The sequence below is a fragment of the Protopterus annectens genome, chromosome 13.part0, assembly GCF_019279795.1.
Source record: "Protopterus annectens isolate FY-2018-M chromosome 13.part0, PAN1.0, whole genome shotgun sequence".
NCBI classification, from domain to species: Eukaryota; Metazoa; Chordata; order Ceratodontiformes; family Protopteridae; genus Protopterus; species Protopterus annectens.
This window is the reverse complement of record NC_056747.1, coordinates 1,189,546,367-1,189,571,245: the sequence shown is the minus strand read 5'-3', so window position 1 is coordinate 1,189,571,245 and position 24,879 is coordinate 1,189,546,367. Positions and strand designations below refer to the sequence as shown.

General features: G+C 41.1%; 1 protein-coding gene across 1 annotated transcript in view; it reads right to left on the bottom strand.

Annotated features, from left to right (window-relative positions):
• LOC122788034 (parathyroid hormone/parathyroid hormone-related peptide receptor-like) overlaps nt 1-24,879 on the bottom strand; it is a 916,427-nt gene that overhangs the window by 533,180 nt on the left and 358,368 nt on the right. The window lies entirely within an intron of this gene.

The window sequence follows — 24,879 nt, the reverse complement described above, 5'->3', positions numbered from 1 at the left end:
CTATGCAAGCAAGTGTCAGTGTCTGATGATATCCCAGCAGATGTTCTAATTGCTAATGACTCTGATGACACAGTACCTTGTATATATGCAATTACATGCTTCCAGGCATAGAAACAATCATGTGAAAAAGGTAGCAAGCTAAGAGTCAGCCAGTGTCCACTCTTCCAACAGAGGTTTGTGATATGGCCAATTCAGGGAAAGAACTAGGAGACAGTATGACGCCTAAACCCGAACTGCAGATGTCAAAATGTATTTCCGGAAGGAGTTAGCTCAGGGGAAGAGATGGTTCATAGCAGTAAGTCTAAATCTGAGACATATTTATTGGAAAATACTATGCTTCCATTAGAAGATGGACTGGAAAGAACAACAAAGACAGCAACGAAACAAGTGCAGCTCTCAGATCCCACCTTCCCACCTTATAGGACTTGGAGATAGTATTCAAGCAGTAAAACACCAAGCAGTCCAAATAAAACACTTTATTAAAAGTAAAACAATAATAGCAAGCCAAGCACAGAGAATGACTTGATAACAATATTATTATTATTATTATTATTATTATTATTATTATTATTATTATTATCATTCTGAACAAAGTGTTTTATTTGGACTGCTTGGTGTTTTGACATATGGAGTTATTGGTGTGAATCTTTGCAGTAAATTTGTATGCATTCTACTATCCAAGAAGGTTCTTTCCTATCAAAACCATCCAAAGCTAAGAACAAGAAATTAAGTTATTTTGAGCTTTATCTGCACTCTTCAACAGCATTTTACTCTTTCACTGCATTAATTTGTACCTTTATGACTGTTTTCACTGTTTGTGCCTTCTTCATTACCTGCACTTATTTTGCACTGAAATATTGTTTAGATAGCATAGATAACATCCAGACTTGCTGAATCGAGCCTGCTTTTCATACACCTGAACTCAAATCTAGCCATCTTACATTAAGAAGGGCTCCCCTGCACCCTTGTGGCAGAAGACTGTGGGTATAGCCTTGTCTGAGCTGGGGATTGCTGGAGGAAAGATCATTGTGTGATTTCCTATTGCAGATTAGTTTAAAACTGTTTAATATTGCTTGTATAAAAGCCTCATGTTTGCGCATAGCTGCACATTGCACAACAGGGGTTAGCATTGCCCGGTATATACACAAATGCCTACAAACACTTTTTTCCCTAGACACGAGTCAGTGATACCCTTTCAGGCTTCCCTGCTGCACTGCTGGCAACTCAGCTGGGCACTTCTGCACTGCAGGTAACTCAGCTGGGCAGTTCACTGCAGGTAACTCAGCTGGGCACTTCTGCACTGCAGGTAACTCAGCTGGGCACTTCTGCACTGCACGTAACTCAGCTGGGCACTTCTGCACTGCAGGTAACTCAGCTGGTCACTTCTGCACTGTAGGTAACTTAGCTGGACACTTCTGCACTGCAGGTAACTCAGCTGGGCACTGAGCAGCATCACCACACTTTTCATCCCTGATCCTCTATAGAATAAGGCTCCTTGTTAATCCCAGAGCAAAATCTGATCTAACTTGCCCTCTCACAAATTAGTACTTAAGAATTACCTGCTACTATGGACAGTCAGTTTCCCAATATTTCTCCAGCCAGCCTGATTGACATGGGCATCCTAAGGCAATGTAGCAATTGCCTCATATATACTGACAACACTTGCTCCTAAAGCAAACAAATACAGTATGTGAGAGATGTAACTACACAATGAAACAAAAATCAGTCCTCTCATGTAACAATAAACAAGACATCAAACAGGTTGTCAGCACACACACCTCTCCTCTCACACAAGATAAGTTGAAGACACATAAAAGCACATACGTTGAGGCACTCACTAAGAACCTACCAAAAGACCAGAGGCCTTCCAAGCTCAAACAACCTACACATACTGGTACAGGAAAAGAATCCACCACTACACATAACAACACACACATATCAGTGTCTCAACAATTAAGCCCCTAAGGTAAAACACCTCAAAACCTAATGTCCTGGTCATATGTGACTCCACAGTGAGACACACAGATATCTCCCTCACAAGGCTGGACAAAGAGAAGGTCACGGTCAGCTGCCTGTCAAGTGCCAGCATCCATCAAATCACACACAGACTCATGACACTCAGCAAAAATAACCTTTATGATTCTGTCATAGTACACATTGGAATGAATGACTTGAGATGTACCTCTCTGGACTATATGAAGACAGACATGACTGAAATCTCAGATTATGTGTCCCAGGCAGTTACGTCCCTAGCCCTATGCGACATTCTGTCTTCATCTAGGATGATGACTCAATATAGACAAAAAATAATTGATTTTAATAACTGGCTTAGCTTCTGGTGTCACTCCAGGGTGATCCAGTATTTGTCAGCCTGGGAAGACATGGTCGACAGACCACGCTGCTTTGCCAGAGATGGCCTTCACTTGTCTCCACAAGGCTTTCAGATACTGGCAAAGATGCTTACCTCCACCATAGTGTCTTTTTAGGCAATGTCAAAACAGCAAAACTCCCGACATAAAGAAATCCACTAGAGACAAACTCAAGGTCATGTTGCTTAATGCTAGGATCCTAAACAGTAAACGGCACTCCCCGGAAGCACTCCGCACCCTGGAAGATGCTGACGTCTGTGCATTTACTGAGATTTGGTTCAATGCTGCAGACAGCACTCTGGTTGTACAAGGTTACAATGCCTTTCACATGTTCAGACCCCAAAATGAGTGTGAAAGAACAAAGGTGAGGGTGTATCCATCTTCATTAAATCCAAATACACCTGGAGACTGGTAAAACAGTATGACTCTCTTGAGCTACTCCAGGTCCAAATAACTGCAGGTAAAATACCCTACCTCATCATTGCTAACTACAGGTCCCCCACCAAGAACCAGGAGAAGCACACCTTGCTAGAGTCGCTCAGTATACAGCTAAACACCTTGGTTATGGGAGATTTCAATTATGCTTCCACTGACTGGGTGAACTACACATGCACAAACATGATCACTCTGAGATTCTTGGACTCTGTTAATTTAAATGTCCTGGAACAGTTGGTCAATGTCCTAGACCTACCGTTCACCAACTTGGGGGTACCCCCTGCGTGTTGCTCTCCCTGGTAAGGTAAAGTCAGACCATAAATCTGTCTCATTTGAAGTACAGATCAGACTTGACACCCCCACAGATGCAAAAAAATGAAAAATTTCTGCAAAGCAGACTATAGCCTACTAAGCAATGGTATAAAACATTTCAAAGCCTCTGCTAAAACAGCCAACAATAACTCCTATGCAGAGGAGTAAACAAATGCCCCATATGGCCACTTAAACAACTGTATTGACTCGGCTGTATCTGACAGGACCAAAACCAGGTCCTCCCAGAAAAACAGGCCACCCTGGTAGACTGTAAGTATAAATACGTTATTTAACAAAAGAAAGAAACTGATACCTAAGAGCAAAAGGGAACTTACTCGATGGAGGAGAAATACCCCCTACAGCTTGAACAAGTAAATTAGGTATCTTGTAAAGTCCTCTAAGGCCAGTTACGAGATTAAATTAGCATCCCTAGCTAAAGACAATCATAAGGCATTCCTTAGCTACGTCTGGAATATAAAAGAGAATGGCAAGCTGTATGCTGAACTTGTAGGGGATGGTACCACTCACACTGAAACTGAGAAAATTGCCAACCCGCTAGCTGACAGGTTTGGCAATAACTCCACCCCCTGTCCCCACCAGCCATGCCCCAAAGCATTCTTGACACAGTTATCTACTGAGTATTTCCAAAGAACAGGTCATACAAACACTCCCCAAGGCCAAAAACATGGACTCTATGGGACCAGAAAACACCCCAGGCTGCATACTAAATAATCTAAACAAGACCTAATGGAATCTCTTGGCACTCTCTTTAACCACAGCCTAAGTACTAGCTTTGTTCCGGCAGGGTGGAGAACAGCAACAGTAATCCCCTTGCACAAAGGGGGTCCAACAACCAACCTTGGAAATTTTCAACCCACAAGTCTAACCAGTCTTATCTGCAAGGCCATGGAAAGAAATCATCATGGACCTTATCAACAGGGACATAGATGACCTTTAAACTCGTGACTCAATCCAGTTTGCTTTGTCAAGTCAAGGGTAGATATTGGTTATTGAACCTGGTGGAATTCTTTGAGAATGTCACCAAAGTCCTGGATGAGGGCAAAGCAGCACATACTGCCTACCTTGATTAAGCCAAGGCTTTTGACAAAATCCCTCACTCAGGGATCCTTCAGAAACTCTCCCACATGGGGTTATCCCATACATCACTAGATGGGTAGCCAGCTGGCTCACCGAAAGAATGCACACTGTCAACGTTGGGGAGTCTGCCTCCAGCCATAGACCAGTTACCAGTTGGATGCCACAAGGTTCTGTGGTGAGCCCTCCATTGTTTGGAATCTACTTCTCTGAAATCCAGGCAAAAGTAGATGGCCTGTGGTTATGGAAACCACCATAGAAGCCACAGACTGGAATGATTTATGTCTTTTTATGCTGTTTCAGAAATCTGTTTAGATACAGGTGGATGTGGCCTTCGACTTGGTGTGATTTATGTAACTGTATTTTACTAGCAGTTTGTAATGAGCATATGTTTGGTATTTTTTGTCATTTTAAAGCCTAATGCCCAGAATGTATGGCAAGCACTGAGTAATATTTGTTCCTGACAATGATTTAATAGCATCATTTTTGCAGTGCTTTAGTTATTATTGTTGTAATTTTGTTCCTTGTTACTGAAAATTTCTAAGGCACTGTAACACATGATGTTTTATGGTTTATATCTGGAGTTAATGCCTTTGTTACACTGACAGACTTTGCTGTATGTCATCTTTCAAAAAAATGTACTTTAAATTTCTTGTGCAAGATTATTCATGCTTGCATGTTTACTTTTCGAGTGAATACTTTATTTCAAGTAACTAGTCTTATTATTCAGTTTTAAAGACTTGTAACTGATAACCTATCTATGAACTTAAGGGTGCGTTGAATCACTGTTCAATCAAGTGCTTGGTATCTGCTTATCTAGGCTGACTGCTTGACTACTCAGAACTAAATGCTACCAATCATTATTTAAAATATGTTTTCTTTTAATGGTAAAAAAGTACTTTGTGTTCTTGGTTTTGCCAGTGTAGTCTGGTTGGCAGGAGCATTACCATAAACTGGGGGACACATGCTGTTATTAGACAGACATCAATTAACCATGTAAGCACAAAACACAGCATAAGCACCAGAACAAAAGTGGTCAAGACAGACACCAAATAGCAGAAAAAACAATATGATCTGCACATTATTAGCATTAAACTTTTGTACATTGTAATGGTGTTCATACAGCCTTCTGCAGAGTGGTCACTCAATTTTACCTATGCAAAATGAATGACAAAACTGACATACAGCTTTGTTTAGATATTCATTTTTGTGTATAGGATCAAATGATTTTGACTTTAAATTTTCCGTGCTGGAAGTTATTTATAAGAATCCCCGAGGTGGACCCTGGGAATGTACCTTGGAGTACACAGAATTAATTTGACAACCAAGGTTATACACTACTGTGGTCCCTAGTTTAAATGACCATGTATCAATAAAAAGATGAGACAAACTATAATGTATTTTTATAAACAGCTCCTTTTAGCAGACAGCTGCTAAGCTATAATAAATTATACAAACAGATTTTATACACAAAATCTTTATGGATTTCTTCATATTTTTACACGTTTTTTGTGAACTTTATCATTTTTAGTGTTATTGGTCCAAACACAATTGTGCAATTTAGTATGAAGTGTTTGACTGCACAGTTAGGCGTTGCCGATTCGATTCTCAGTAAAAGCTCTACTGTGTGACGCGCTTTGCGTGATGAGCGTTTCCTTTCATTGAAGGTTGTGCGTTAGGCCCGCAAGCCAGCATGTAAAACTCGTATGAAGTGTTTGACTGGGTGATCAATTATTGACATAATTTACTTTTTTGTATGTATTGATGTCTAATGGTTTATTACATACTTCTGATGAAGTTTCAGCTGTGAACAAAAGAGCTAAACTGTATTATCAAAACTACAATAGATTCAATTAGTTTTAAACAAGACTGTTTTGTTTTTGTCTGCTATTTGGTGTCTATATCAGCCACTGTGGTTCCAGTGCTTACACTGTGTTTTTTGCTTACAGGTATCAATTAACCATTTCTGGAAAGTACAGCATGTGTGTATGTGGAAGGGGGAGAGCTGTCTATGTGTATATGCTATGGATGTATGGGTGTGTGTGTGTGTATGTGTGTGTAAAACAATTCTGGGAAAGCTTTAACCAGTGTTAGCAAGACTGTACTAGAAGACACTGGTTTAAGTTGGGTGAAATCTTAGGAAGCCAGGGGTTACTGCTCTGATCTACAACTGTACAGATTAAAGCTTATTTTGCCATGATGGATGTTCACTATTACCCCTGACAGGAGTTCATACTTAATATATGCCACTAACACTAATTACCCCTTGTGTATTAATTGGCTTGTACAGGTGTGAATTGACAAACCATGTCCATGCTCATCAAATTATTTGTTGCCAGTACTCTAGATTTAAAGCTTGCATCATCTCAAATGGTGCTAGTACAGATTGAAGACATAGAACAAGAACATGTTTACTATCATTTTGTGTATTTTTGCATATAGTTATCATATTTATGTTGCATAAATTATATTTCCCATTAAGTTTCTTGTGTCCTAACATGCATCTTTGCATATTGTAAATTACACATAGCATTCTTCTGCATGCACATTCTCTGTGTCATGCAGATTTGAGATGTGTCATTGTTTACCAATAATATATTACATTCACTACTTTTTTAGTTTACTAATGTAATTAAATATAACTTGTTATTTTTAATCTCTGATAAAGTATAGTTGTGTTAGTAATGTACAACAGTTGTAAATGTTTGAGTAGATCACTGTTGCACTACCAAGTCTTCAGAATTCCTGCCTGCAGGAGTCCATGGTAGGCCCAAATGCAAGATAGTTTTATCATCCCCCAGCTGATGGATGCCTTCCATACTTGACACCAGGATGCCAGTGGTATAAAAGAGTCATCAGCTGAGCCAGTGCATACTCAGGTCTTTCTTGCCTCAGGGACCAAGGGTCCATCTGTCCCTTGGTGTACACGACCAACCCTACTGAACAGTGTTACTTGCAGTTGCAGGGGAGTATGGAGGGGGGAGATGTTGGGGTATGGTACCCACCCCAACCCCTGGGAGGAAGAGAGTAGAAGGGTAGGTGAGAGGGAAAGGGTACTGTAACAGAGATCTACAATTATGGTAAGTTTATAACACAACTAAACTATGTTCATCAACATTACTGTTGCAGTACTGAATTTTAGGAAGACTCCAAAGCTAAGACTGAAGGGGTGGTTGGCAAATGGCTTGGGTCAAGGAGATAAATCTCTACGGAAAGGCAGAAGCAAAGATGGCTCCAGAGATAGCACCAAGGATGTAATGACCATTGATCAAGTACCTGTTTCCAGAAAGGACTGAGTTGTGCCCCCCCCCCTTTCGGGAAGGCTGTAATTGCTGCTTTTGCTCTGGTAGACTATGACCTTATGGAGGCAATAACTTGTTTTCCATAATGTCTATTTATTTATTTTTTGTTTACTGGGATAGTCCAACTGGGTGAGAGCCCATTTTCAGAGGAGGCCCAGGGAGAAAACCACCAGAAACAAGTTACAAAGAGAACACGTGTCATGAAAATACATTAAGTCACAGTGATTCTGATACAAAGTAATTTACCGATTGTTCATCAAATTCTTTTAAGAATGTAATACAAAATATAGTCTAAATACTAGTACTGAAAAGGTAATGGATTACAGAAGGGGCAAGATTACAGTGTTAGAAATAGTGTGTTTACAGTGAGATTGTTAAAGGGGATTAGTACAGCAAAGCGTGAAAGTGGGAGGAAAGAGTAACAAGAGAGAGGGCACGATATGGAAGAGTTACAGGTGATGAGGTCAGGGGACAGAGGGAGTTAAAGTAAAAGGAGAATAGTGAGTGAATAGAAACTAGAAGGGAGAATTGTGAAGGATATTAAGAAGAGGTAAGAGGTTATGTAATAAAATAATTATATGTGTGAAATACATGTGGCTGGTATGAAATGGGAGAAGATTAGATTAGGTTGCTGGTTAGTAGAAGGCTTCATTCAGGAGTGGAGCATGAGCAGAGCCAATTGTTACTGAGGGAGTCTTTTATAATTTTTTTGAAGTGAGATTGGTCAGTAGTGGTTATGATGGCTTGAGGAAGAGTACTCCATATTTTGGGTATAAAGTTAGAGAAGAGAGAGTCTCCAGCTTTGTGATTGGATTTGAAGACCTATAATAAAGATTTACAGGATGAACGATGTGTGTGAGTGTTACTATAAGGTTGAAGCATTAGTTGAAGGGAGGGGGTTTTAATGGGTTGGTGTACAAGTCAGTGAGCTAATGTAAGTTAAGTGTAAGTTAAGTGATTAGTGAGTTCTAGCCAGTTTAGTTCATGTAGGCAGTGCAGTGCTGGGACCTATGAGGAGTGTTGGTGGCACATTTTGCAATTTTATTGTAGCGGGTTTCTAGTTTCATGAGATCAGTTTTACTTAGGTTTGTTAAAATAGCGGAGGCATAGAGTAAGCTGGAGAGTAGATGAGTTCTGACTATGTCTTGTCTTGTATTATTGATATGGAAAGGTTTGATTTTATATAGTGAGCCTAATTTGATGTGTGCCTTCTTGATGGATTATGATATACGAGTTGAATTTTAAACTATTGTTGATTATTACAACTAATAAGTTTGTGTGAGTTATTGCTGATATTGTGGTGTTGTTGGAGAAATGTATTTGGAACGGAGTATAGGTGTCTCATGGTTTGCTGGGTTGAAAGAGCATCAGTTAAGTTTTGCAGGGATTCAGAATCGGTTGTGGATTCAGCTAGCCATGATTTGACTGCAAGGAAGGACTCTTGTGTTGTAGATATTAGCTGTTTTAGGGAAGGTGAGGCACAGATGAGCACTGAGTCATCTGCATATTGAACGATGAAGGCTAGGGGCTCAGATGAGTGGAGCCTGTTGGTGAAGATACTAAAAAATAAGGGACCTAAGATAGATCCTTGGGATAGCCACAAGCTAACAGGTAGTAGGGGAGAGAGTTCTTGTTGCCATTTGACAGCTTGTTTTCGATCAGATAAGTAGCTATGGAACCATGATAAGGAAGAGTGGCTATGTTTTAGAGTTGAAAGGTCATCAAGTAGTTTCTGATGGGAAATCATATCAAAAGCTGGGAGACACACATTTAATTTACTTCTATGGTGGCTGATGGTGTTGGTAAAGCTCAGAATGGCAGACGTGGTGCTATGGTGTGGGTGAAACCCATGCTGTGTGTTGGCTAAGATGTTATTGGATAGAAAGTAGTTTAAAAGCTCCTAGTCGATAGATTTTTCCAAGTATTTTGGAAAGAGGTGGTAAGATAGCAATGGATCTGTAGTTAGAAAGTTTGGGAGACTTGCCCCCTTTGGGTACAGGGATAATATATGATATTTTCCAGATTGAGGGAATATAGTGTTCTGTGATACAGCAGTTGATCAGAATAGTGATGGGATAGGCAATAACATCAACTACTATTTTTAGGAATTCTAAGGGTAGGTTATCTGCTGCAAGGGATGTGGGTTTAAGTTTGTAGAGTATTTTTTTATAGCGAGGGTTTAAACAGGCTTGAAGGTGTCGATGGTATCACCGTATTGTAGGAATTAATTGGAGGAGTGCTGAGAAGCAGGGTTGGTAAGTGAGCATATAGAGTTTATAAAGAACATGTTGAAATGAGTAGCAATGCTTTCAGTGTTTGAGGTGCTAGAGGGGGCAGGAGTGCATATATTTATGATGGACCACACTTTCCTGGGATTATTGTGGTGCTGTTGCTGCGTGACAGAGTAGTATGTTTTTTTTGTCAAGTTTTACCTGAGACTTACCTTTGCTGAAAAGTTGTTTATACTGATTTAGATTAGTTTGATTTTTGTTGGTATGCCAGAGTGTCCAGGCTTTGTCTCTTTGTTTTAGCAGATTTTTAGTGTTGTTTGTTAGCCATGGAGTATACTTGGATTTTATTCTAGCAGTTCTACAGGGGGTTAGTTTATTTAGAATATCAAGGAAAGTGGAGTTAAAATAATGTACAGATGTGTCCAGGGTGAGAGTTTTGAGTGGAGTCCAATCACAGAGCTGTAATGACAGAAACATTTGAGTATTGAAGTTCTTTTGTTGCAAATTAAACAGGAGCAAGTTTGTCTGGAGGGGTTAAGGTAACGTCTGAGCAAGTAAGTGGGGAGATGGCCACTGATGCTATTGGGAAGGAAACCTGATTGTTAGGCTAATGAGAGTTTGTCGGTGATGATCCAATCTAGTACGGATTGTTGTGTGGTGTTTTTCTCAGTTCTAATTGCTGTTTGTATAACCCGTGAGAAGCCATGCAGGCTGATGAAGCTAGTGGGATTTTCAGAGTTATATGAGAACCAGTCAGTACTGAGGTCACTCATAAAGATGGTTTCTTGTGGGAAAGTTAAGGATATCCAAAGCAGTATATCCTCAATTGGTTCCAGGTTATTAACAGGTGGAATATAAATGGCAATTATAATTAGGTGCTTGTGTTAATTTCTAGTTTTGTAAATAATATCTCAGCACTATTAAGTCTGGGTTGTTTGTCTCAATAAGTTTTAGTTTTAGATTTTGCTTGAACATAATGGCTCCTCCTCCCCCATGCTTGATTTTTCTATCACATGTATGTTACAACCTTGAGGGAGAATTTTGTTGTTCTCAATTTCGGGTTTTAGCCGGGTTTCGGTGAGGATTATCAGAGGAGTAGAGTGACAGGGGGGGTATGAAGATCATATACCTCATTGACAATACTTCCTAATTTCATATTAAGTAGCAGGAGGTTTCAGCCATTATGGGAGTAGGAAAATAAGAGAGTGGAGTAGGAGAGATGGGTTGTTGCTGAGTGTTTTTGGGGCCATGGTTTGGGTGGACGTCACCACTGAGTTTTAATTGTGAAGTAAAGTGTAGTAGAGTTTTTGAGAGCTTAGAAAGAAGTTCATGATACCTAAGAGGCACTTGAGAACTTGAGTGGCGTTGGATGCATTTGTATGGGCAGTGTACAATGCAAGAGGTGTTATAGAGGTCTGAGGCAATTTCAAAGTTAGTATATAGTGTTTGATGTGGCAGGGGATTAGTAATGGTGTGGGGGTGTTGTAGTTTTGTATCTGATATTGATAGGACGTTAGACAGTTGGCAAATATGAGTGTGAAGGTAATACTGCCTTCAATGGAATTAAAAACTCAATACTTAACCACACCTTTTATACAGTTACAGTGTTTAGGTGTAAGATAGGAGTGGAGGTAGATATTGTGTAGAAAGACAATGGAGTGAAGTCATTTGTGGAGAGATACTAGTGATGAGTTCTAATTGGAGGGAAGGTTATGTGGGCTAGAGTTACAGAAGTAGAGTGTGAAGTTTATAGTCTGTTGCAGAAAGGGAAGATGTGTGACATGTAGCAGAAGTGACTTTGGTAGTGGATGGGTGAGTGTAGTAGGTAGTAGAGGGAACAGAGAGTAAGAATGGAGCATAACAGGGGAACTACAAGGAAGGATGTTATGGATGAGTGAAGGGGAGGGTACTCAGGAGGTGAGATAGGAGGATTATGGTTGTTATTGGGTTTTCAGTGTAGGGGTAGAGTGGTGTTCAGATAGTGTAAACGGACAAATGTCTGGGGTGGTGGGATGTATGGTAGTAGGTGGATTTTATTTGGTAAGTGGATATGGTGTGTGGAAGAAGGGGGTGTGGGGGATGTGTTTTAGTGTGTGACGGGTTGGGAGAGGTTAGTGGGAGTGGCTAGTTATGGATAAATATAGAGGTAGGGGGAGTGGGTGGATTTGGCAGTAGGTAGGGGTAGGGGAGCAGAGTGAGGCTGAGCATAGAGAGTGTGAACAGAGTAGGCTGAACCAGTTTGCAGCAGAATGGATAGAAGAAAAAAACAGTCCGTGAATCTGTAAGTAAAGGTATAGGAAAACTACGGTGATACTGCTGTGTAAAAATGGATTTATTTATTTATTTGCATTTGTTTAATGGGATGGTCCACTGGGCTGAAATGAGCCCATTTTCAGTGGAAGCCCAGTGAGAAAAGCTCCACAATAAATAAAAAGTAGTGCCAAATCAACTATATAGACAGACATCTGACTGCAGTACACTTATACAGCAATACAAATATTAACACCATAAATCATATATACATAGATAAACATAAATGCAGTAAGTGTCTACATAAGTACAAATATCAAATACATAAATCATGTAAATATAGATGTTGAAACATTACCTTAAACTATGTACAGGAGGTAGTTTCTCACAAACAGTATGGCAGTATTAAAGTAAGCAGTTGAATAAACTGGATTATAATCAGGGATATTATAAGGTTACTATGTAGAGGAAGGATGCTAGTAAGAGTTGATACAGATTGGTATATGGCACTGCTTGGTATAGTTGAGTATGGCTTTGATGATAGAATCTTATAGCATGTTGTCCAGTTTTGCTTAGGACATATTATAAACTTGCATAAAGCAGTGTGGAAAAGAAGATCAGATGAAATCAAAGGATAAAGCTGAAGAAGGTAAAATGATAGAGGGCTTGGACACAGATTATACAGATACGTATTTCATTAGGGTGTTAGGTATTGTCAAGTGTTGGGGAGTTTAGGTTTGGCACAATTGCATTGTCATATAGAGAAGAGGTGTTGTTTCAAGAGGGTTGGATTTCTGGTAGTCCTGAAAGTGGGTGGGAGGGTAGCTTGGAGATAGTGAAGTGGGAGAGCATATGACCGGCAGAAAGACTGGGCTTTTCAACACTCAGAAGCATTTCACTTTTTGACCAAAGTGGTTGATTTGGGTGGTATTGAGGGAGTAGGGAAGAAAGGGCAGGACAGTTTGATGTTTGAATATGAGTTTATGTACAATAACCTGGGAAATGTTTGTAAATGGGACAGACTACAGGTTACACGAAGCAGAATTGTGATTGGATGGAGGGAGTACAGATTAGTTAAAGGATGGGCTAGAACTTTAGCTAAGGTGACAATGGTAACTAGAAAAAGGATAGAAAAGCAGCAGGAGTTTTGTTTCAGGGATGTGCTTACATCTGTACACACATAGAAGTAATCTTAGAACATATGTGCAGATAGTAACATACAGTAACTTGCAGATTCTGTATTGAAGGACGGTTTGGCAGTGTTGAGAAGATAAATTAGCTTTAGGCTTGGCAGAGGATCATCCCACACTGTTGCTTAGTAGGTATAAAGCCTAGAACAAGAGAAAAAATGACAGAAGGTTAGATGAGGGAAGCTGCCATTGGTTTATATTAGGTAGGGTGGCAGAGAGAGAGACTGGGGACAGGTAGGAATGGGATAGCACAGTTGTGAAAAAGATAAAGAAACATTGGTAGGATTGCAGACATGAAGGCACAGAATGTAGGATTGGTGATAGTCAACAAGAAAGTGTAGCATAAACAAATCTGCATTTATCTTAAGCTACTAAGTCAACAAGAAAGTGTAGCATAAACAAATCTGCATGTATCTTAAGTTTATATGAACATTGCATTGAATACAGTTAAGCAGTGACCCCATGATTTGATAAGCCAGCATGGAAGCTAACAGCCAATACAGTAGGCTAGGAAAGCAGAGACCATTCTACCCTGAAACTGCACACAGATACGTATTCGGCAGCAAACAGACAGTGTCATTAGAGTACAGATAAAGCTGAGATAGAGTCCTGCTCAGCTGGATTGTACGGAACACTTGGCACTATCAAACAGATGCTATAACAGATATCAGAGGTCTGTTTACCCCTAAAATGCTACTAGCAAGACCGTACAGCAGAGGGTATAACAACCAATTAAAGTTGTCGATACTTGCTGTGATGATGTGAGGTATTGCCAGCTATGCCAAGAGATGTAGGGCAGTGGATGTGTAACATATGCCAGCATAGCTAGCTGGAGTTTTGTAAAGAATTACATGTCATTTGTATATCAAACAGATTTGTACAGGTGCTTGTCTTAAAAATGCATTTGTAAAGCTGATTGTGTTAAAAAATGTACCAACAGTGAGTCCTGTTGGACAGAAAAAAAGAGATACACCTATATGTCAGACTGTATTATAACTGTTGAAATTAATATTGTAACAGAGAATACTGGAAAAGAAGAGATTAATCTCAGTCCAGCTAATTTTGAAAAATAGTTTGAAATTAAATTACTTGGTATAAGCCATAAAGATTGTATCTCACAGGTCTCAATCCACCCAGAGATAAAAAGTCTGAACTAGGAAGCCTTCTGTATTGTCTTTAGAAGTGAACTAATTGCTACTCTGGAAGGGTGGAAGTTTGAAATTGTTTTATGACTTCCAGAAGCTGTAACAGACTTAGTAAAGCTATATGTGTGTCTGCTATTGACAGATATGTGCTAGATTCTAAAGGGGGTGGTATGGGAACCAAAAGTAGATGACCAGATATATATGATGTAATTCTGTAATCCAGCAAAAATAATGTTTGATACTAGATGAAACTGAAGTCTCAGGGGTGTCTGTTTTTTTGGAACCTGACATAGTAGGATCTCTCACTCACTTCATCTTGTATTGCTTTAGTACGTAACCAGGGAATAGTAATTCTTTAGATCAGTCAGGGAAATACAGTGAGATTATTTAAGTACTGTTTTTCCTGTATCTGTGTGAATTTATGTGGTAGTTCATGGGTACTGAGTTTTTACCAAAAGTAATGACAATCCACTTTTTGGCATTGAGCTTGAGACCATTGCTTTGACACCAGGCATCTGTCTCAGCAAGGCCCTTTTGTAGGATGTCCACATCTTTTGGAGTTTTGATTATGGATCCTAGTTTGCAGTCATCTGCGAACTTCGTTAATAAAGACCTTCTGTGTTGGCCTGTACTTCAGAGAAGTAGATACCAAACAGGAGAGGACCCAGGACTGAACCCTGTGGTACTCCACTTGTCACTGGTCTGAAGCTGGATTTGGAGTCTGCTACTTTCACAGTGTGGTTTCTGTCAGTGAGCCAGTTGGCAACCCATCTTGTGACATAGGGATTTATACCTAATTTAGTGAGTTTATCTATAATTCCAGAGTGGGGGATGGTGTCAAAAGCCTTAGTGAGATCTAGATAGGCTGTGTGAACCACCTTAGCCTCATCTACGGCTTTGGTGACTGCTTCAAAGAAGTCTATCAGGCTTAGGAGACATGATCTGCCTTTTACAAACCCGAACTGGGTTGGGTCCTGAGTTTGGAGATTACCAATGTCATTGTTTATAAGTTCCATGATGATACGCTCCATAGCCTTGCAGACCAGGCTCGTTAGGCTAATTGGGCGGTAGTTTCTGGGGTCTGTGGTGGCTTCCCCTTTGTGGAGTGGGATAACTGCTGCTGTGTGCCATTCAGTGGGCACATAGCCTGAGGTGAGGCTATGATTGAACATGGTACTTAGGTGGGGTGCCAGTTTGTTCTGTAGTTAATGTAGAACACAGCCTGGGATGTCGTCAGGTCCCATGGATGCTGTGTTCTTGGCTTTGGATAGTGTGGTTTTACCTGTGCAGCCGTGATTACAGGAACTTTGCAATCTTCTGGTATAGAGATAGGCCCTTTAGGGGATGACAGAGGGGTAAAGTTAGCACTGAACCTATCTGCCAGGATGTTGGCAATATCCGTTGGTTCTGTATATTTAGTGCCATTGTGCTGTGACTCAGAGCAGATCTGAGTGTTGCCATTGAGATTCTTGACATAGCTATAGAATGCTTTGTGGTTGTCTTTAGAGTCAGTGGCAATTTTGTTTTCATAACTAGCTTTGGAGGATTTTATGAGGGATCTCAGCTTTTTACTGAAGTTGACCAGGGAGTTTCTCCAATCATGGGATTTTACTCTTTTTTGCAACAGTTTCTTTCTTCTGTTGTAGAGTTTGTTTATGGCAGGGGACCACCAGATTGGCTTCCTTTTTTGGAGGATAGCATCTTGGTTCTGTTAGGGATTGCACGATCCATGCACTCATGTAAGTGCTTATAAAGTGCATTTGTGTAGGATTCAGCAGTCATACCTCTATTGTCCGTCAGCATGGGTGTCGTGAAGTTTGCCACTTCTGTGATTGAAACTCTAGTGTATATTGTAAACAGGCATTTAGTATTTTTATGTTCTTTTATTATTTATTATTAACTATATTTAAACTTTTCATTGTGGCTGGTCTTTTACAGATTGTTTTAACCTGTGAGAGTACTTATATTTATTTGGTAACACTGAGGCCACTCCGGAAAACCTTACTGTATTGGACAAAACACTATCATTTGTACTAGTATTAGTTTCACTCAGTATACTTGGGTGCCCTTGTAAGAGCCTTAAAGTAGCTGGCTTTGTAGTGTCTAGTGGTGTGTGTGTGTGTGTGTGTGTGTGTGTGTGTGTGTGTGTGTGTGTGTGTGTGTGTGTGTGTGTGTGAGTGTGTGTGTGTGTGTGTGTGTGTGTGTGTGTGTGTGTGTGTGTGTGTGTTTGTGTGTGTGTCTGAAAATCAAATCTCAAAGGTGTGTGCATCAGCTACTAGGAGCAGGGAAACAGAGCACTGGTTTCACAGAGACAGTGGTGGAGGACTTGGCTTGGACACTTGGCTGAGGATTAAACTCTATAGCTGTGTCAGTGGGGAATTTTCCTGGGGGCCTGGAGAGAGACAGAGAGAGATAGTGAAACCCAGACCCCACACTGAGTGTGTTCCCTGTGTGCTCTTAAGTGAAATTGTGCTTGATGCAGAGAGCTGCAGCTGGAAATACTGTGTGTATATATCGTTGTTCCAAGTGAACGTCTCTCACCAGTGTCAGTGCTGAAGAGTCAGGCTCCTTGATTACTGACCCAGAAGGGGGACGTCATATATTGGTGGCAATGATGGGATGCTAACTGAACTTTTGCAGCCTGCAGGCAGTTGTCACTGATAGTGTGTGTACTCTCAGCAGCCACAAGGTAAACATTCAGAGTTTAATTTTCACAACAGTTTTTATTTTTTGTTAATTTAGTTTAGCCAGGGAAAACAAGCAAAAATGTCAGCAGAGGATTATGGCAAGCTGACAAAGAACCAGTTGGCCAAGGTGTGCGAAGCCAAAGGAGTGCTGCATGCCAACCCAAATAAAGAGGAAATTATTTCAGCCTTAATTGAAACTGCAGCACAGGCCAGCAACCAGGTAGACAGCCTGTCTGTCGATGAGGATCTGCAGCCCTCAGAAACAGGACAGTTCACCTTTTCATCAGAGGACTTAAAAATCCATCTGGAGTTAAAGAGACTTGAACTGAAGGCAAAATGTTTGAAATTAGCATCAGCAAAGAGACTACAGCTTTTGGAGGCTGAAGAAAAGGAGAAACAGATGGAATTAGAATCAGCAGAGAAAGTGTGGCATTGTGGCATTTGGAAGCTGAGGAATAAGAGAAATAGCTCTACCATCAGAGGGAGATGCTGACTCTTCATCAGGGTCATGAAGGTAATGGCGAAGAGAATAATCGAACCCAAAAAGCAATAAAGGTCAGTAAACGTCTTCCAGTTTACAAAGGGTGATAATTTTGATAGTTTTATTCATATATTTGAAAGAGTATGTAGACCAAGGGCTCTGGGTATATTTCCTGACCCCCTTATTCGATGGTAAAGCTGTAACTGCTGTTTCAAAATTGTCTGATACTGATTCTTTAAATTATGGTAAATTCAAACAATGCTTATTTGAATGCTTTAAGTTAACACCTGAAGCTTACATAAAAATGTTTCATGAGCACAGCGCAACGCAGATGAAAGTGTATGTGATTATATTGCTGAATTAAGCACTTATTTTCATAGGTGGGCAAGTGGGTGTCAGGTCACCATTTTTGAAAGGCTGGCACACCTTTTTGGGAGGGAACAAGCCCTTAGCACATTGGTTGGCTGACCCGGAGTGTAATTGCAGATGAGCTGGGAAAAACAAGGGATCTCTACTTAGAAGCAAGGCATTAATGCACAAGAAGGGGATACCCAGTGCTGCACATGGATATAAAGGAACCTATGGTGGGCAGTCTAAGCCACCCCAACAGAGTCCACCAGTAACAGGGGAGGGTCTATATTATATTCTCGAAAGCCAACAATGTTGAATCTGCCATTGTCGGCACGAGAATATCGAATGCTCAGAATCTTGAGCGTGTAAATGGAAATCTCCGTAAGGGGAGATTTCCTTGTACTGCAATGTAGTGAGGTCTCACAGTTGGTATATTTAAGTTGCGGGGGGGGGTGGGAGGTGCAGGAGGGCTTGCCCCCCCTTCTTAAACCAGTTAGAGAATTTTTCTCTTTTTTTATTTTGTTTTTTTGTAAGGTCAATCTTTGAAGACATCGACCATATGGTGTTGACCATATGTTGTTTGATGTTTTCAACCGTCGATCTTATAATATAGACCCACAGGGGAAGCCAGTAATTCAAGTACATGGCCAGGATCAAGGGTTAGACGTTTTAAATGTAACCAGTTGGGCCATGTATCATATAGATGCCCATGGAAGCAAGGTGGAGAACAAACGTGGGGGAGCCAGCAAGTGGGAACAACATTATGCCAGTGGTAAGTTGTCTGGAAACAACAGGGTACCAAACAATCACCAGAGTTTGTATCCTATCTTAGTAAATGGAAATCAGGCCACTGTTAAGAGAGACACTTCCACTTACATAACCGTTGTGAAGCCTGCAGTGGTCAAAGAGGAGCAGTACTTGCCTGGGCAGTCCATTCCAGTCGAAGCTTTAGGAAGGACCCCATTCCAAATGCCTTTGGCCAGTGTTCACCTTGACTGAGATGGTGGAAAAGGAAGCAAGCAAGTAAGTGTGCTTGAGGATATCCCTGCAGATGTCTTGATAGAAAATGATTCTGATAATGCAGTACCTTGTGTGCATGCAGTTACACATAGTCAGGCATGAAGATAGGCATGTGGGTCTGGTAGCCTGGGGGAGACCCAGACAGATCCCACACCTTAAGCCAGGACTGGTGGGGTGGCTATTTCAGGGATTAGCTAGCCTGTAGCAGTAAGCCTTAAGGTGAGCCACAGCTGCTGGTAGGTACTGATGTTCTTTTGGACAGAGTGACTGAAGTGTAGAGGTGAGTGGTAGTACCCAGGCTAACAGTGGGGCACCACTATCACAGGATACCAGACTTTCTGTGGAAGGGAAGCTGGGAATAGTTACAAAGACAGAGTTCAGACAGGTTCAGCTCTTGGACCCTACATTAAAAAGTTTGAGAGAGGTAGCTAGGGAGGCATCTGATCCTCAAGGAAATGGGGAGTCTGTATACTGGAACAAAGGGTTATGGCATACAGAGTGGACCCCTGAAGGAGGGCTAGGGGGTGAGGTAATACAGCAGTTGGTAGTGCCTGGTGCCTACTGTCTGGCACTTCTAGCCATAGTCCATGACATTCCTTTTGCAGGTCATATGGGCATAAAGCATATCAAGAGACATATTATGCAGAACTTTTATTGGCCTGGAATTGCAAGGGATGCAACATGGTACTGCAGGACCTGTGAGCAGTGCCAAAAAGTAGGCAAGGCAGGACACAAGGTCAAGGCTCCCTTGATGCCTTTGCCTGTGACTGAGGAGCTGTTTTAGAGAGTAGCTATGGATATTGTGGGGCTTCTGAGTACCCCCAAGTTCCACAGGGAAGAAGTATATCCTGGTGATAGTAGATTATGCTACTAGATACCCTGAAGTGGTGGCTCTGTCCTCCATTGAGGCAGAGAAGGTGGCAAATGCTTTGTTAGAGATATTCAGCAGAGTAGCTTTCCTGAGAGAATACTGACTGACATAGGTGCCGATTTCATGTCAGACCTGATGGCTTGTCTGTGGGAGTGCTGTGGAGTGAAGCACCAAAAGACCACCCCCTACTACCCTCAGACTAATGGTCTTGTGGAAAGGTTAAATTCTACATTAAAGACCATTCTGCAGGCATTCGCAGACCAGTTTAAAAGAGAGTGGGACAAATATTTGCCCCATCAGCTCTTTGCATACCGACAGGTACCCCAGAAATCCACAGGTTTTTCACCCTTTGAGTTGCTGCATGGGGATTAGGGGACCTTTAGAACTGATTTGTGAGTAGGAGGGTGAGTGTGAATCCCACAAGGAGTTTGTGGTGGCACATGTCCTAAACCTCAGGACAAGGTTTAGGGAACTCATGGGCTTGGCCCAGGAGAATCTGGCAAGATCCCAACAGTAGGTAAAAGGTCTAGTATGATAGTATTGCTTGAGCCAGAGAGTATGCTGTGAGACAGCAGGTTATGGTTTTCATTCCTGTCAAGACACAATAAGCTGCATGCAGCTTGGGAGGGACCCTTCAAAGTGGTAAGGAAGGTCAATGATGTTAACTACATGGTAGAACTGCTAGGCAGGAAGCAAGGAAACAAACTGTACCATCTTAACATGATAAAGCCATAACATGATAGCAAGGCCCTTGTGCTGAGTATTTGCAGTGGATAGCAGGAGTAATCAGAGGGGGATCTGGTGACTGATCTACTCAGTGAGCCTCAAACTGACACCTCAGTTGGAGGGGTATCAATGCCCTGGAGGCTATCCCCTACCCAGGTTTGAGAAATCCAAGCAGTGTTACATGAGTTTTGGGGGCATGTTCACTGGGAAACCTGGGTGTGCCAACCTGGTGCAGCACCAAGTGGATACAGGGCCCCAAAGGCCTATCAAGCAGGCCCCTTACAGGGTGCTTGAGAGAGTCAGACAGACTCTGATGGAGGAAATAAAGGAAATGTTGGAAATGTGGATAATCCAGGAGTCCAGCAGTCCCTGGGCCTCCCCAGTGATGCTGGTACCAAAGAAAGATGGCTCCACCAGATTCTGTGTGGACTACGGAAAACTAAATGCCTAGGACAAAAGAAGCCTTAGAGCAGCTGGGTGGGGCTAAGTATCTGACCACTATTGATCTGACCAAGGGCTACTGGCAGGTGCCCTCAACTCCCACTGCTGGAGAGAAGTCAGCTTTTGTGACTCTTTTAGGATTATATGAGTTCATAAAGATACCCTTTGGGATGAAAAATGCCCCAATGACCTTCCAGAGGCTGGTAGATCATATCCTAGCAGGAGCAGGAGATTATGCCCTTGCTTACCCCGATGATATTGCCATTTACAGCCATTCCTGGTGTGACGACCCTCCAATGGATCAGTAATTAAGGAGCCTCAATCCTCACCACTGGCAAGAGTGGGGGACATTCACTGAGAGGATGAGAAGTACACACACAGTATTTCCAGATGCAGCTCTCTGCATCGAGTACAATTTCCCATAAGAACACACAGAGACCACAGTCACTCTAGGGCTGGTTTCGCCCTCTTTCTCCAGATCCCCAATAATATTCCCCACTGGCACAGCTATAGAGTTGAGATCTCAGCTGTGTGACCAAGCTAAGACTTCCAGCACACTCTCTGTCCAACCAGTTCTTCGTGTCCCTGCCCAAGTAGCTGACACACACTCTTTCAGGTTTGATTTGCGCACACACACACACACACACACACACACACACACACACACACACACACACACACACACACACACACCTGGGAGAGGTTAGCATGGGTTTACTAGCTATGCACCCTTCTGCCCAGACTATATGGTAGTTGTCACTGCCATGAGTACTCCTTATCAGCTACCTTAGGGTCCTTAACAAAGGGTGTCCAATCTTACTGTGTAATATTAATACTAATATAAATGGTAGTTTGACCAAGAGCAAAGCTATTAGGAGTGGTCTGCACAGTGTCACTAAATAGATATGCAAGTACTCTCAAAACTTAAAAATCTCTACACAGATTAGCCACAATGAAAGGTTTAAATATATTTAATAAATAATGAAAGAACAAGCCAATACTAAATATATATTCACATTGACATCAGAGATTAAAATTGCAGGAAATATTTAAAATAACATTGCAGTACAGACTCACACAAATAAAGAAAAAACACCTAAACTAAGCTTTACTATATCCCTGACTGTATCTAAGAGAGTTGTTCTGTTCCTTAGCAACTTACTTCATCAGAGCAAAGCAGATGGGGTAAGTGGATCTTGTTGTTGTCATGTCCAATACATAATGCAGAATGCTCCGTCTCACTAAGAGACTTCTCAAATTAATATCTAAAAGATTACTGCTGGGATAGCTTGCAGAATGACATCATTTCTGGTCATCTGACTTCTAGTTCCCAGGCCAAAACCCCCATTGCTAGAAGCTGGCAGCATTTAGCATCTACTTGTAAAAATATACATTTCTTCAGACCTTTGGCAGACCCTGGAAGGCATAATCAATTGTATTCCTTCATGCTTCAAAAGTAGCTATTAGTTCACTCCAAGAACAATACAGAAAGCATCCTAGCACAGACTCTGTGTCTCTAGCTGCATAGAAAACATGAGAGGTAGCATCTTCACTACATCCTACAAAGTAATTTAATTTCAGTTATTTTTCTGAAGTTTACTAGCCTGAGGTTAACCTCCTGTATCCCAGTTTCCACTGTTAAAATGTATACATGTAAACAGTTAACAACTATTGTGCATGTACATTTCCCTCTTCCAGTACGGCATACTATGGATACATTTTAAACACAGCACTTTTAAAAATACCTTTTCAGCACAAACATCTGTACAGAGCAGTTTGATATACACATGACATACATTTATAAAACATTTGTAACATAAGCATCTTGTATAAATCAGTTTAATATTCACCAATGACATATAATTATTTAGAAAATTCCAGGTAGCTGTGCTGGCAGTATATCCTTTTGTCACACCTGGCATGAGCACCTTCAGTGTGTCAGGGAGGTCCCGAGTACACTGTTAAGGGCATGATTGACCATTAAGCCCAGTAAGTGTCAGGTGGGTATGGCAGAGTTCTCCTACTTAGGACAGAGAGTGGGGAGTTGCAAGATCAGGCCAGAACCTGCCAAAGTGGAATCTATTCAGGCGTGGCCTGCCCCTGTTACCAAAAAGCAGGTGAGGGCATTCTTGGGGACAGCGTCGTACTATAGAAAATTTGTTCCCAATTATAGTACAATAGCTACTCCCCTCACAGACTTGACGAGGAAAAACAGGCTAAACAAGGTAGTGTGGAACCCATTCTGTGAGCAGGCATTCCAAAAGATAAAAGAGTCTTTGGGAGGACCCCCTGTGTTAGCCAGTCCAGATTACAGCAAAGAATTTGTTGTACAGGTGGATGCTTTGAACCATGTAGTGGGGGGGCTGTACTCAGACAGGTTTCCCCAGAGGGAGAAGAGCACCCAGTTGTATATCTTAGCCATAGACTCCAACCTAGGGAGGAATGTTATGCAGCTGTAGAAAAAGAATGTCTAGTCATAGTATGGCACTGCAGAAACTTCAACTCTATCTGTATGGAAGGAAATTCACTTTAGTTACAGATCACAATCCCTTAACATAGCTACATCGAGCCACCCATCAAAATGCCAACTTATTAAGGTGGAGCCTAGGGTTGCAGGCATATGACATGACAGTGCACCACCATAGTGGGGTCAGCAATGCCAATGCAGATGGCTATCAAGACAGGGTGTGGGTTGATGTATTCCCAGACAGGCTCATTCCTCTCAAGCAGCATTTCTCCAGGGTCACTTGAGAAACTAGCTTGAGTCTTCAAAGGGGGAGAGATATGATGATGTGAGGTACTGGCCAGCTATGCCAGGAGAACTATGGCAGTGGATGTGTAACATATGCCAGCATAGCTAGCTGAAGTTTTGTAAAGAATTATATGTAATTTGTATATCAAACTGATTTCTACAGGTGCTTGTGATGAAAATGTAATTGTAAAGCTGCTTTTGTTAAAAATATTTACCAACAGTAAGTCCTGCTGGACAGAAAAAAGAAGTACACCTGTATGTCAAACTGTATTATAATTGTTGAAATTAATACTGTAACAGAGGATACTGGAAGAGAAGAGGTTAATCTTAGTCCAGCTAACTTTGAAAAACTGTTTGAAATTAAATTACTTAGTATAAGCTATAAAGATTGTATCTCAAAGGTCTCAATGCACCCAGAGACAAAAAGTCTGTACTAGGAAGCCTCCTGTATTGTCTTTAGCAGTGAACTAAGTGCTACTCTGAAAGGGTGGAAGTTTGAAATTGTTTTATGACTTCCAGAAGCTGCAACAGATCTTAGCAAAGCTCTGTGCATGTGTGTATTATTGACACATTTGTGGTAGATTCTAGTAATGGGGGTAGTATGGGAATCAGAAGTCAGATGACCAAATATATGTGCTGTCATTCTGTAAACCAACACAAAAATGATGTTTTAATACTAGATGAGACTGAAGTCTCAGGGTAGTCTGTTTTTGGAACCTGACATAGAAGGATCTTTCACCCATTTCATCTTGCCTTGCTTTAGTAAGTAACCAATGAATAGTAATTCTTTGGATCAGTCAGGAAAACATAGCGAGATTAGTTAAATACTGCTTTTCTGCATCTGTGTGAATCTATTCATCTATGTTATTTTAATATTTCCTGTGACTGAAACTCTGTTTATTAAATAGATATTTAACATGTTCACGTTATTTTATTATTTATTCATAAATATATTTAAACTTTGCATTGTGGCTGATCTTTTAGAGAATATTTTAACCTTTGAGAGTACTTATATTTATTTGGTGACACTGTGGCCACTCCTGAAAGCCTTACTGCATTGGTCAAAACACTATCATTTGTATTAATATTAATTTCACTGATTATACTTTGGTACCCTCATAAGAACCTTAGAGTAGTTGGCTTTGGAGTGTCTAGTGGCAGTAACTACCTTATAGTCTGGGCAGAGCAGCATAGGTAGTAAATCTGTGCCAGCCTTTCTCA